Below are 13,490 nucleotides of genomic sequence, written 5' to 3'. Positions count from 1 at the left end.
GAGACCTGGCTTCGATCCCTGGGTTTGGAAGATCCCCTGGAAGAAGGCATGGCAATCCACTCAGTATTCTTGCCTGGAGCATGCCCATGGGCAGAGGAGCCTGGCAGGCCGCAGTCTATGGGGTCGCAAAGAGTCAGACACAATTGAGTGGCTAAGCACAGCAGCATATATATATTATGAACATCTCTCCAGTCTGTTGCAAGCAACTTGAACTCATTCACTTTGCAGCTCTGTAATATTTCGTAGTTTGGATTGTCCATAAATGACTCACTCATGCTGCTCTTCGTGGCCTTTTGAAGGTTCAGTAATTAATTTAAAGAAAGTCTTGTGAGAAGGGCTGGGCAATTGCAATTAGCCCTTTTTGTCTATGTGGACACTAAACCTCAGAGAGATTAAATTATTTATCTTATAGAGTCACAGACATATTACTGCTCTATGACGTGATTACTCAAAGTAAGGTCTTAAGAATCTAATTCCAGTGAGTTTTCTCCATTACTGAATGCTGTTCCTTTATTTTTTTAGAAAATAATGCCCTTTTTCCATTGTACATTTATTTTCTGGTCAGTTCCCATGCTACTCCCCTATTCTGTGTGTCTAATCTTTCTTCTTTACTCTATCTGCATAGCCTTAGTCATTTAGTATTTAGCAGTTCTGCAGTTGAAGTGCAAAATACCTTAATTACTCCAGAAATGCTATATTGTAACATCTTATTTAAAATTCAAATAAAAGATTCCTTAAAGATTCCTTAAGGAATGTTATATAATTAAAGGAAATAGACCCAGAGAGCTTATGTGACTTTCAGTTCATGCAGCTCTTCAGTGACCAAGGCAAGACTTGAACTCAGTCCTCCTGAAATCATATCTCATCATGGATGTCAGATATGCATCTCCCACGCCAGTTCCATGGACTGGAGCACCACATAAGAAAAATTGAGACTTTGATCAATTAATGATGCCTGCCATGAATGGGAGTGGAGACGACCAACTGTGGTAGACATGCCATACACCGTGCCCCAGCATGCCACACTGACAAGGATGGTTCTTAAGTATGGCTTGAAAGTTGAGAACCCTTATTACAAGTAAAGGGTTGCAAGAGTCAGCTTGGGAGACCAGTCACAAAGTCAAGTTGAGGTCTTATTCCTTACATGGATTTTGGACCAGTAGGCCAACATGTGCTTTAGTGTTTGTTTGTTTGTTTTTTTTAATGAGCATTTGAATTATAAACTGCTCCTGGGGGTTGTTATTGTATCTTTATACTAGTCTTGACAAGAATAATGTAATTCCTAATATTTTAACCCTGTTACTCACTACATTGCTGTTGAATGTTGGATTTGTGAAATTGGCTTTTTTATTTTTTGTTCTGCCATCGTATATGGCTTTCTTTTGCCTTTGGAAGAGAGGATATACTGGTTTTAATTAAATCCGGGTGTCTCAACATCAGTGCTATGGGTATTGGGGCTGGGTAATTCTCCCTTGTGAGGGGGTGTCCTGCGCACTGTAGAATGCTTTACCAGCATCCCCAGCTTCTACCTATTAGAAGCCAGTATCCCTGCACCTCAGGGATCCTGTGAGTCTCTCCAGACATTGACAGGTTCCTCCGGGAAAAAGATCACCCCTGTATGATAGCCACGGAGTTAAACTGATTCATGCTTGAAATGGGTTGCAATACATTTTTTAAAAGGTTAGTTTCTCTGTAGACCATTTGTATTTCGGGTGTTGGAAGTGACAGGAAAGAACGAAGGAAAATAAACACTCATTATCTTGAAAAAGACAGTGGGATGCTTTGCTTCCCTATAGAAAGAAATAGGAAATCTTCAAATACAGAAGCTCGTTTTTTAACAATAGGTGGCACACTACTACCAAAAGCTACTTCAGAAAGTTCATGGAGAAGATAGTTGAATGAGTAAATGTATTTCAGTCCATTTTTATTAGCAATATCACCAACTCCTTTTATTTCTTTTCAAAGGATATGCAACTTTAGCAGTGCTTCTACAGCCAAATTTATTCCTGGAAATGAATACAAATTGGCCACTGAGTGGGAAAAATCCAACCTATAATAATATAGTATTTATAATAAAAAGATTGTATCGTCATGGGTAGTAAACCAAATTAGCTTTGATATGTCAGGTGTTTTCTCAGTGTGGTATAGAAAAAGACATTTTTTGTCTTCCCTATGAGATGAGGCATTCTGTCTCATTTTTGAAACAGATAAATGAAGTTTTACTCACTTTTAGCATTTTGAGTTAAGAAGCTCTCTAATACAATACGTGGCTTCTGTTGAAAACATGTCATGAGATGCCAGTTGAGGTTAGCTGAGTTGCGGCACCTTAATGCCCCTTTTATGCTAGTAAAATAGCCTTAATTTTAATTATGATGCTGTTGTGTGTAATTGGATCTGACTATAAATTCAATTTTAAAGATAATAACCATGGTACATATATTTTGCATGATAGACTAGCTCATTACACACTTCCTTTTAATAAACTGCTCACTAATAAACTTAAGAATAAAGACTATTCTTTCCTTTTCCTGGTTTAGCAAACATGACTTTCATTGTTTTGTATATGCAGGTCATAATGAGAAAATAAGAAAGTAGAGACAAAAAATTTTCTGAATTAATACTGAAATTTTTGTGGTGGTGTCTTATGACTTAAGGGTTGGTTTTTAAAAACTTGAAGTGGAACAGGTTAGTCTAATGTAGACTCTCAGAAAGAGCAATAGTTTTCTTTTGCAAAATAATTAAGAATATTTTAACATGAGCCTCATAGCTCCTGGGATCTTAGTTCTCTGGGCCCTAAGCAGTGAAAGTGTTGAGCCCCAACCACTGGATGGGCAGGGAATTTCCAGTATTAACGTTTTGAATGTTTAAAGATGCTTGGGAATTGTTGATCATCAGAATTGATCATTTATTATGCACCCACTATGTGCCAGGCATTAAGGCCTTCAGGGCATTGTCTCACTGTAATCCATATAATAATTTTGTAGGAATGTGGAAATTGAGACACAGGGAAAATTATTAAATAGCTCATGTTACAGTGTTATCTGAATCACAGACCTGAGATTCAAACCAGGTTTGATTTAAAATTACCTTTTATCTTAAATCATGGAATATCACAATAAGGAAAAATCAGAGTCATCATGAAATAAAATTATACTTCTTCCCATAGCTCTGCTGTGTATACATCTGATGAAAGGAGAGCTTCTTGCTTGAATCCCTGGTAAGGAATCCATAGTTTTGGTTGCTAGGAGTTTGCTTGTCAACCAATGAAGTGGTCGCTGTTCAAGACTCTTGTTTTGTTTGTTTTTTAAATAAGGGAAATAAGAATGGGAAGCTGGTGAATGGCAGGCACATTGAAATAGTTATAAGAACTAATGACCTGAACCCAACAACAGCTTGTCTTATGTCCTTAGTTTTGATCAATAGAGCATATCATTTGTTAACTAGCATATCATTTTTTTAAAAATGTGAACCATTTTTAAAGTCTTTATTGAATTTTTTTGAATATTATTTTGTTTTTTTTTGGCTGCAAGATATTTGGGATCCTAGCATCCCAATCAGGGATCAAACCAGCACCGCTTGCATTGAAAGGCAAAGTCTCAACCGCTGGATCACCAGGGAAGTCCCACATTTCCTTTTAAAATTTCATAAACTTTGGAACGACACTGAGGTTTTCTGACTTGTACATCAATCCATAAAATCATGCATGATCGCTTTGTCATGTTTCTAAAGATGGTGAGATAATAGAGGAGGAAACATTCTATGCTTGTTTCTGAATGAAAGTTGTGCCTCAAGGTAAGGATGCGAAATTGAAATCGTTGATATGAGTGATGTCAACTCATAATGAGTTGATATGAGTGCTAGACTGAGAAGGAAATCCTTCTCTTAAATTTTATCATGTCCTCCAGTCATCATATTTTATTTTGCTGACAGTTGCTCTTGTCCATTTTTGCTGCCATAGACTCTTAGATGATTCCTTCTTTGCCTTTAGCAAAGGGGGCAAAAAGGCTTTTTTTCCCCCTTCTAGGACTTAGAGGTACAGCTGGTGTTTTTAAATAAAAAATTTTGAGGTAAGTGATACTTCATGCATTTGTAGTTTCTTCCATTGGTGACATTTTGCAAAATTGATGTGTAATTGTACACCCAGGACACTGACATTGATAACAATACCTGTGTCACATTTAGTGATAAGATTTTCTTGTATTCATTTGTGTGTGTGTGCGTGCATGTGTGTGCACAATGTGTGTTAGTGTGTGTGCATATTAACATCCTCCATGATTTTATCACCTTTGTAGGTTTATGTATCCACCACCACAGTCAACAGTTGCAACCCCACAAGGATCCCCGGTATTGCCCTTTTATCCCCACACCTACCTTCTTCCTAGCTTCCAATCCCTATCCACCTCTAATACAGCTCCATTTCTAAAGTTTTGAACATTTTCAAAATGTTATATGAATAGACTCATACAATAAATCACCTTTTGTTTGGTAGTGGCTTTTTCTACTTCAGTCTGACTTTGTAGTGAATCCCCCCAATTGCTGTATATGAATAAGTGGTTTCTTCTTATCGCCAACTGAAGAAAACATGGACAGCTATTTTAAAATGGTCCTTTAGAAAACCAGCTTTTATTATGATAGTTTCAGTGACCTAAGGTGTCAAAGACAGATTGTTTGCTGTAATTGTCATTCTCCGGGGTTTCCGATGAGCAGCTTTTATTGAGCCCCCCAAATTGGCACAGACATCACTCTTCAAAGCTTTTGTCAAACTGGGGGCCCACAAACAAAACCCTTCGAAGACGCTGATCAAAGATAGCAGTGTCGGAGTCAGTCCTTGAGGGCAGAAGATGCGGTCTGCCTTTGACTTTCTCACCATGGTGCTTTTCCTGGAGTGTTGTCCTTTGTCTTCAAAGCTTTGGAGAAATCCTCCAGATAAAGGAAAACGATGCAGGGGTCAATGAAGAGGCTTGCCTTTGTTGTCATCTATGTGGAAAGTATTGTTTTCTGCTATTGGCAAAGTAATTTTCATCTCTAGGTGAGCCCAGATCAGTTGCAGTGATTTTCATAAGCCTTAAAAGAAGGCGTAGACTGATGTTATTTAGAGATGGAAGAGGAGAGGAGAACATGTGGCTGGAAACGCCATTGGCTTGGCGTTCCTTCTGGAGACTGGGTTCACTCCTCGGCAGTCCTGGCAGTTAGCGCATGCCGATGCCGGTGGGTTTTATCACACTATTTAGGTTTCTGCCGTGTATCCTCATGATTGGAATGCACTAATGGTTTTGACATTCATTGTCTGCATGTACAGTCATGTGTGACTCTTTGTGACCCCATGGACTATAACCTGCCAGGTTCCCCTGTCCATGGAATTTCCCAGGCAAGAATACTGGAGTGCGTCGCAGTTTCGTCCTGCAGGGTATCTTCCCTATCCAGGGATTGAACCCACATCTCTTGCATCTCCTGCCTTGACAGGTTGGATTCTTTACCACTGAGCCACCTGGGAGACCCAGAGATCCATTATGTGTTTTCAGATGAGACTGAAAGAATCTTCTAGGGGCAGAATTAAGATAAGACGTAAGCAGAGGCTGACGGGGTTTTTGTACTTCGAATTATCATGTAATAAATGTTGTGAAAACTTTTTTACATTGTCACCTAGAAGAACGGTCTTTTTTGAACTTTGACTAAGGAACCCTAATTAGTATTAAAAGATCATTGCTAACAATGTGAGTGTTTCCCAGACTCTGATTTGTTTGTTGGTTTATTCATCCATTCATTGACTTTTGGCCACTGCGCTGCTTGCAGAATTGTAGTTCTCTGACCAGGAATTGAACCTGGGCCCATGGCAGTGAAAGTGCCAAGTCCTCCCCACTGTACCACCAAGGAATTCCCTCCCAGACTTTTGAAAGAGTGACGGAATACAATTGCATTTTGCTCATTAAAATCTGTTGCAAAGCATTTCCCTCCTGTTGGGTTAGTTTTTATCTGCCATCAGGCCAATTTGTATTTTAGGAAATACTCCAGGTATCTTAGCGGAGAGTTTTAATTCCCCCCAGTTATGGAATCCATATGTGATCCTATATGGCATTTAACCCCTTAAAATCTTATTTGCCTCAAGTGTACAGTAAAAGATTAGGTTTCACTAGGTGACCCCTAAACTCCTCTTCAGTTCTAGCAGTGAAAGTAAATCTGTGGGTATAAAGTAGAAGACCTACTGGGCTTTCTCTGCATTGAAGGTGATGAGATGATATGGTTGGCTGAAATTCTCTGTGGAGATCCAGGAAGTGCCCCTGAGCAATGGAGCCAGTCCCGTCAGATTGCTGGTGCTCAGCTTCAGACATGGGGTGGACATGTCTGATGATAAGTTGGCAATGACCTGATGCTGTGGCTTCCCCTTTCTTCACCTCTGTCTTGCATGACCTGTGCATCTGCCTTGGTGATGTCAAGGAGAGCTTTGAGGTGGTGGGCATGTAGATGTTCACTATAAAACTTCTTCCAATTTTATATGTTTGAACATTCTCAAAATAATAGGAAGGCGGGAAAATGTAGTGGGAATTTTATTGCTGTAACTTTGGGACCAAAGCAGAGTGTGTATTTAGGCCCAGGTCCTAATAGCATAGACTCAATTCCTGGCTATTGCGTGCTCATCAGGGCTCACCTCTGGAGAGACAGGTGTCTCCAGGGCAGGGATTTGTAGTGGGTGAAGGATGCCTCCACGTTCCCTGTGTCTTCCCTGCCAATCTGCTGTGTAAGGCAGCACATCCCAGCTTCCCATTGTGGGGCTCCAGAACCCCTGTGTTACCTTGAGCAACACGACTCTGGGGTCCCAAGATAGGGCTCTGCTTCTGCTTGCTCTTTTCAAGCCTTGGGGTGAGTCTCCCTGCCCTGGGATGCGGGGGGGGGGGGGGGGTCCATCATTAAATTCTGAACACATCATTTAAACATTTAAAAGAAAGGTCAGATTTGTATGTATAGTGAACCTTCAATTCAGCTGTTTTCCACTTTCACTAGAAGAGAGTTCAGCAGTATTACCTGGAATGAACCTCAGAGGTGCCTTACATATTTAGCAGAACTCATTCATCTATATCAACTCTGAAGAGGTTGTCCAAGGTTATTTGCATGCTGGTTAAGAAGAAGGGCAGTAAGATCGAGGTAGCTCAAGGTCCCAACCCTAGGTCGTGCTCTCCCCTAAGTTAATGGAACTTTAGACAAATCAGTTAACTCCTTTGCATCCCTCATTCTCTGTTGTAAAGTGGGGAGAATAAAATCACTTACCACGTGGGATGTTTATGAGAACAAAACCAAACAGCCCTTCCTGTGGCACTTGTCATTGATAAGGATCAGTGAATGTTTGTTAGGGTGGTAGAATTCTTCCTGCCACATAATTATGGCCTATTCTTTCATCTTACTCCTTTATTTATTCACCCAGGACTTCAATTCAGTAGCCCAGAAGACAAAAGTGTCCCAGTGTCTCACAGCACTGTTGGGACTTTGGCTTGTGATACTGATCTCTAAAGATGTCCATCTTTGTCTATCGATCATTCTATTGATCAGTGGATCATGCTCCCCCTGACATCTGACTGCCGGGCGTGGAGACCCTCAGTCTTAGAATGCTGCTTAATTGTAAGCAAATCAGTTATACTGAGCATCTCGGGGATTCAGGGGGAATTAAGGCAAATCCCAGGGGGATTAGGGAACCAGAGTCATTTGCTTGTCACTTGATTTTGCTCTAAAAAACGATCAAGTTCTACTTTGTGTAGTGAACTGAGTCTGTTTCAGCTCTTGATTTTTCACCTTGTAGCTATAATTTTCTGGCTGCCATTGCCCTCTTAAAATCTGGTTCAGCAGTCACCCGGAGTGTTCAATAACCCAAACGTTTTAAGGTTTTCTCTTCAACATCTGTGCTCTGCAAATTGAGAGGAAACGACAGATTCGAAATACACTCTGAAGGAGACTCCAGGATCCAGCTCCTTGTAACATGCAGCGTCGGTTTCCTTTTCTTCCTAGACTACTCCCTGGTGTTCCTCTCCATACTATTCCAGTGGTTCTGCAGGAGGTGTCTTGTGAGGTTTCGGTGTCTTGGAAGGGCCGTTTGTGTCAGCTTGCCAGTGTCAAATTGTCATTTCCTCGCCCACCCCGTCTGCCACCCCAGCCCTGTCCCCTCCAGTCTACAGGTTCATAGCGGTTTCCAGGTATCCAGAGACCAGGGATCATTTTTGTTGATCACTGGGGATGATGATGCTTTTTGTCCAGAAGCAAGCCGGGGGACTGCATCATGTATGTGACCAGTGAATCTGTGGGGTCAAAAGCAGTGCAGCTTAGAATGTAACTTGATGTAACCCTGTTACATCAACTATCACCACAACAGTGATAGTAACAGTCATAATAAAGCAGCTACCAGTTAGATAGCTACATTGTTCTCATCATCTGTAAAAGTCACTTCAGGAGAGTACTCTTATTTTTCTCCTTTTCTAGCTGAGAAAGCTGAGTGCTAGAGGTCTCAGTCTGAAGCACATACCTAGTGAGTGGTGAAGCCAAGATGCAAACTGAGACCACCTCTGCCTAGCGTCAAGTGGGTACTGACTGTGCACCATCCCATTACTCTCTGCAGTGGAGTAAGTGGGGCAAGGCTTCCTCCTGCTCCAGATGGCCTCTGACCTGATCATCATAAAATCATCCTGTGTCGGACTAGGGTACCCCCCCATGCTGGCAGGCAGGTGGCAACAAGCTGCTTCTCCATGAGCGAGGCAGAGCGTGTTTGCCTTCTCATTGACTAAGTTCTCCTGCTTTGTTTGCTATGTCTGCACATTGTACCACTGGGGCCGGATCTCTGAGCTGAGCCCATTACCCCAAGGATAAAGGATATCTCCTCCGATGGCCATGTAGCCAGGACAGCCACAGAAGGCCTGGGGTGTTGTACTGGGGTTAGTGTCTGTGGAGTTAAGTCAGTGGTGATCCAGTCTTCCTTTGCCAGACGGAGGGACTCTGGTTTGTCCATAGATATAATCTTCAATCGTATATGGCCAGCATAAGAATATGGTGACCTCTGATGGGGCTGCTTTATAAATGAACCAGGGAGTTCACCTATCCCTGCTTCCATGTGCAATGGGTAATTCATGCAGCGCCATTCCCACTCCATCCAGGAACAGGCTGAATTTGCTCTGTCCACTCTTTAGGAACTCTGCCTCCTGTTGCTGTCACCGGCTGTTAGTTTATTACTTCACCCTGCTTATTAAACACCTGTACTTCCCTTTCCCCACTCCTGATACGTGTGAAGATGCATTCTTCATTTTGCCCCTGGTCATACACACTTTTATTTGCACTCGACCCTGATTGCATTCCTTAACTCTCGTGTTATAGAGGGGCAGAAGGTGGTGTTGGTTTAGGAACTGGAAGGCTTCTGACCCATCCTGTCCAGACAGGTGAGGTTGAGACAGGGGCTGAGGACCACAAGGAAGAAGGGCAAGCACATCCCCATCTTGGAACACCTGGCTGGAAGTTAGCACAGAGAAGTCAGCATCGTTCCTTCCTGTAAAAATTACACTTCACAGGGTTTTCCCCTCTTCAGAACTGGATGCTGCTTTATCCTACTGGAGACACGTGTTTGTGGGAAGAAAGACCACAGCAGCACTGGGCACCAGGTCATAGGAGGCTTGGATGTGGGATTCAAGTCTTGTTGGCTGGGTGGAACATTAGCCTCCCAGCCAGGCATCGTGCTTCATCAGATTGCCCAGGATTGGGACAGCAGCCCTACCAGATGGCCTCCTGGCCCCAGAAGTTCCTTCTGGAACCCATCAGGGTGTTCTTGTCACTGTGATTCAGCAGCCGCAGGCTTGATGGCGTCCCCGCTGGGGGCCTGACATGGCTTCTCCCCCCTGCTGCCTGCAGCCTGCCTCCATGGCCAAGGAGTGGCTACACGTGGAGACATACCAGCGGCCCCCGTTGAGCTGACTTGGTTGCCTGAAGTGAGAATGGTTAAATGGGTAACTGATGGAAGGAAAGCCAGGGGAGGCAGTCCCTGCTGGGTAGCTGGTTCACTGTGAGGGGATGTGTGTATGGAGCAGGCGCAGAAGTGGGTGACCTTTGTAGAACATGAGCCTGTCCCCTTCTCTTCTTTCCCTCCCTTTTGTTTTATAATAATAATAACTTTCATTCCTCACTGCTTTTTATGAACCACACACGATAGCTCTTTTCATCCGTTACTCATTTGATCTTTTGATGACTCTGATCTTCCTAGGAAAACTAGGGAATCAGGTCATTTTGGGGAGTGGCAGAAGTGGGCCTTGGGTGGGTCTAACTCCCTGACAATTCAAGCCTTTACCCTGCAGCTCTTCCCCATCTCGCTGTGATCCCTCTCCCCCTCCCTTCCTCAGGGATCTCCCTAGAGCATTCATCCTGTATCAGGCTGCTGGTGGAGTTCATAGAGATAGGGGAAATAGCCCTTCTCTTAGTGCATGGGTGTGTTGTATGTGGCTGTTTGTGACCTCATGGACTGTAGACCACCAGTCTCCTGTGTCCATGGAATTTTCTAGGCAAGAATATTGGAGCAGATTGCCATTTCCTACTCCAGGGGATCTTCTCAATCCAGGGATCAAACCCTCCTCTCTTTCATCTCCTGCATTGGCAGGTGGATTCTTTACCACTGCACCACCTGGGAAGCCCTTCTTTTAAAAAACACTCGCAGTTAACTTGTCATAGGACAGACACGTGCTTCTGACCCACGGAAGATGAGAGACAGGCCAGGGCTGTGTGGGGCTCGTTGATGAGTTCCTGCCTGAGCCTGGGGCCTAGAGGTGGGTTGTAAAGGTTGAGGCTAGTGGTCTGTCTTCCACTGAGAGTCTGAGCCCTTGTGTCCTTGCTGGATTGAGCACCTTTCTCCCAGCAGCCTAGAGCATGAGACATAGGAATGGTTGCCTTCTTCCATGACTGTCCTGTGGTTGTGGTTTAACAAGTAGACTTGGCTAGTACACCCCGGTTTTTAAGATCTCCTGTTCTACTTAAGCTTCCTCCTTCTGCCCTACCCCCATATAGTCCCTTCACCAAGGAGAAGAGAGGGTACATGTCTTAAGACCCAGGTTTGTGCCAGGCTCTGGATTGGACATGCAAATTGTTAGTTGTCTCATATGATCCATTACAAACTCTGTGCAGTGAGTCATGTTCTGTCCTACCTGATGATGGAATAGCCCCAAGATCAGAGATTGTCAGCTATCTTTTTATGTCACTTCTTTGCCCACAGTCCTCGTGGGATTCCTTTCCTTTCTCAGAATTGATTCCGCAGTCCCTAAGTTTTAGAAGAAAAGGTCTTCTGTGGCTGTACCCCTGGTGGGCTTGCTGATTTTGCTTCTTTCTGGTCACCGCCCCCCGCACCCTGGCCTCCCTGCTGTCTTCTTGGGTGGCCGGGCTCCCCACCCAGGGCTTTGGATTCCAGCGCCCCCTCTTGCCTTCCTGGTTCCCTCTCCTGTTCCTCTCCCCACCTTCTGGGCTCTCACCTCTCCCTGTTATATTTTTCCTGTGTGAGTTTGAGTCTGAAGGTTTTGCTGGGCAGAGTGAACACATTTGACCTGTAGAATTACCCTGAGGCTAATTTGTAACAGAAAATTGTTAGTAAAGATATGGGGCTTTTTTGGTTGTTTAAGTAAGCACAAGTAATGCAACAATTCAGGGTCAAGGTCAAATGCTGTTTCTTACAGTTTTCGAAGTTTCTAGGGCCAGGCTTTCTGGAACTCATGTTATTTCGAATTCCTTTGGGCTTTGTACCTCATTTTTAATTCAGCAGGCATATTTATAACAAGGTCTTATTTGATGACTTGCTTAGAATTTTTTAGAGATTTTAGGAGCATTGTAGGATCGCTGGCTTTGAGGTTGGTTACCTCTAGGAACTGGTAAATTAAGCCTATTCTCTCTGTGGCTTCCCTGTTTTGCTTAACCTGAGGAGGATGGGGTTTGGTCGTCACTATGGCTTTTTCTGCTGTGGGTTTTATTTTTGCTCTGATGTACCTGTTATTGGGCTCCAGTAACTCCTCAGCTCTAAAATCACTGTGGATGGTGATTGCAGCCATGAAATTAAAATGGTCCTTGGAAGAAAAGCTTTGACCAACCTAGACAGCATATACAAAAGCAGAGACATTACTTTGCCAAGAAAGGTTCGTCTAGTCAAAGCTATGATTTTTCCAGTAGTCATGTATGATGCATGCAGGTGAGAGTTGGACCATAAAGAAAGCTGAGCGCCAGAGAATTGATGCTTTTGAACTATGGTGTTGGAGAAGACTCTTGAGAGTCCCTTGGACTGCAAGGAGATCCAACCAGTCTATCCTAAAGGAAATAACCCTGAATATTCATTGGAAGGACTGATGCTGAAACTGAAGCTCTAATACTTTGGCTACCTGATGCAAAGAACTGACTCATTGGAAAGGACCCTGATGCTGGGGAAGATTTAAGGCAGGAGGAGAAGGGGATGACAGAGGACAAGACGGTTGGATGCCATCACCAACTCAGTGGACTTGAGTTTGAGCCAACTCTGGGAGATGGTGAAGGGTAGGGAAGCCTGGTGTGCCGCAGTCCATGGGCTTACAAAGAGTCAGACGCGACTGAGCAACTGAACAACAACAAGAACATGCTTGCGTATAAAGTGAACTCACTTCCATTGTTCAGCAATGACACGTGTGCTGAGATGCAGGTCACAACCACACGGATGGATGCTGAGACTGTTCCTGGTCCCTCATAAGGATTCCCTTGCACCCCTTCCTTATCTGTAAACTCCCCTCTCCCTGAGGGAAGCACTCTTCTCATTTTTGTGGCCATTGATGAGTTTTGCCTGTTCTTGATCTTTCTACAAATGGAATCATACCATATGTACTTTATGTTTCTGGATTTTCTTTCTTCGTGTCTGTGAGATTTGTCTATGATGTTACTTACGTAGTCTGTTGTCTCTTTTCCTATGTCCTGTTTTATTGCATGTTTCTACCACAGTTTACTTTTCTGTGCATCTTGTTGATGGTCATCTGGACTCTTTCCAGTTTATGACTGCAATTAGTAGATCTGTTGTGAACTTAAGTTTGCTTTGGTGAACGTCTGTATTTTTATTTTTCTTGATACATAAATTAGAATCAGGCTTCCCTGATAGCTCAGTTGGTAAAGAATCTGCCTGCAGTGCAGGACATCCTGGTTCAATTCCTGGGTCACGAAGATCCACTGGAGAAGGGATGGGCTACCCACTCCAGTATTCTTGGGCTTCCCTTGTGGCTCAGCTGGTAAAAAACAGCTGATATAGCTTTATCCAGGTGTGTATATATTACAGCTTTTACAGTTTAAAGCACTTAAATATGTAGTTCTAAAAGTGAAATACAAGTAACTTTAAATGAGGGAGTAGACTAGATGTTGTATATTGTCTTATTTAATTGAAAAAGTGTTATAATTTAAGATCAAGCAATTGTACATGTAAAATATAAAATTCTCGGCATTGTCTTTTACATCATTTTAGGAAAAAAGTATCTATATATGCT

At 43.0% G+C, this 13,490-nt stretch overlaps 1 protein-coding gene and 1 non-coding gene across 4 annotated transcripts in view; one reads left to right on the top strand and one right to left on the bottom strand.

Moving 5' to 3' along the window:
- PTPRG (protein tyrosine phosphatase receptor type G) overlaps positions 1 to 13,490 on the top strand; it is a 747,715-nt gene that overhangs the window by 294,209 nt on the left and 440,016 nt on the right. The window lies entirely within an intron of this gene.
- On the bottom strand, positions 5,802 to 5,874 carry TRNAE-UUC. Its single transcript has one exon. It is a non-coding gene; the product is annotated as a tRNA-Glu (tRNA).

Source organism: Cervus elaphus, chromosome 24, assembly GCF_910594005.1.
Source record: "Cervus elaphus chromosome 24, mCerEla1.1, whole genome shotgun sequence".
In the NCBI taxonomy this organism is placed as follows: domain Eukaryota; kingdom Metazoa; phylum Chordata; class Mammalia; order Artiodactyla; family Cervidae; genus Cervus; species Cervus elaphus.
This window is presented reverse-complemented; position numbering and strand designations above follow the sequence as displayed.